The sequence below is a fragment of the Belonocnema kinseyi genome, chromosome 2 (genome assembly GCF_010883055.1).
Source record: "Belonocnema kinseyi isolate 2016_QV_RU_SX_M_011 chromosome 2, B_treatae_v1, whole genome shotgun sequence".
NCBI classification, from domain to species: Eukaryota; Metazoa; Arthropoda; class Insecta; order Hymenoptera; family Cynipidae; genus Belonocnema; species Belonocnema kinseyi.
In genome coordinates, this window is record NC_046658.1 from 157,651,852 (window position 1) to 157,653,549 (window position 1,698).

Genomic DNA, 1,698 nt, shown 5'->3' on the forward strand with positions numbered 1-1,698 from the left:
GAACTTCCGAAAACGCACTTTTCTCAAGGATTAAAAAAACTTGAAAAGCGATTGACCAAGTGTCTAGAGCTTCAAGGAGATTATGTTGAAAAATAAAAAAAAATTTACCCAAAACAAATTGTTTTTATACTTCATTCTAAGGACTTATTGAACTACCCTCGTATCCACAGCTATCCTAAATGATAGGATTGTTCGGGCAATTGAACCTGTGTGGCAAGAAATGTATAAACAACGAGGCTCAAAGAAAGGCGTAGCCGGATGTCGGGAGAACCTGCTCATCGATAGATGTGTCTGCAAAGATGCAGCATTCTACTAGCGTGACCTATCGATGGCCTGGATTGATTATCGGAAAGCTTTCGATTCTACATCCCATAGACTTAACACCTGTCTTTTGAAAATCTTAAAGGTTCATCCGCAAATAGTTGGGTGCATAGAGAGATTGAAGCCGCTTTGGAAAACCAGATTTACTATCTCATCTGGAAAAAATCGTGTGAAAACTAACAAGGTCACGTTTCAGAGAGGTGTCTTTCAGGGCGACACCATGAGCCCACTCCTCTTTTGCCTTACATTATTGCCACTATCTGTAGCACTTCACCATTCCGACAGGTACTTGTGCGGCAAACCTGCAGATCGAAAGTACAAGGTCACTCATGTATTTTACATGGACGATCTTGAGATCTATTCTAAAAACAGAGAGCAACTGCATCTAGCTCTGGGGATTGTCGAACGATATACTAAGAAATTGGAATGAAATTTGGGTTAGACAAATGCGCCAAGGTTTATTTGAAGCGAGGAAAACTTAATGGCATCCCTGAAAATCCTGAGCTCGTTGATAGAAGCGCCATACGACACCTTTGTCGGCGAGGAACAAAGTATCTGCAACGGACATGCTTGCACTCGGACTTGACTTCAGTATTAGGTGTGAGCAAAATGCATCAAAGCTTATCTATCTCGAGTGCTCACTTCTGAAAGCCCGGATTAAGAAAGAACAAGAGAAAAACTTTCGTGAACAGCTCCTCGATAAGAGGATGCACGGTATCTTCCACAGAAACGTGAAGGATCAGTCAATGTCTTGTGAGCTAACGTTTGCTTTTTTTAAATCGCCCGGATTGAAGTCTGGTACAGAGGGTTTCATTTGCCATGCACACTCCGAGCATTTAGTTCACATACTATCTAGTTGTCCAACTCACGTGGGAACGACCTACATTCAAAGGCACAATGCGGCACTAAGAGTATTTTATTACCATCTCTGTCACTCCTACGGCAGTCAATTGTCGAGAATGGGAAGTGCCGCATATACTGGAACTTTATATTCTCGACAATTGTTTCTGTTGCTCACTCGAGGCCTGACATGGTTCTTCTTGACTTCGAGAAGCGAACCATGTTCGTTATCGAATTTTCGACACCAGCTGACAAAAACATCATAGCCAAGGAGAATGAAAAGAAAGAGAGGTATCGAAACCTTATAAGGGAGTTGCAACGATTGTACCCGGAAAATTCTGTTAAACTGATCGTCCTTATCATCGGCGCTCTTGGAGGTGCCAAGCTTTCACTTGCTAATAGCCTAAAAAGCATCCCTGCGTGTCAAAAATATGATAGAACACTTGCGGGAAAAATGCAGAAGGCGGTTGTCCTTGGGTCGCTCCGTGTTCTCAGGGTCCACGAGGCTTTTGCTGGATCGTCGTATTGATTCCTTTA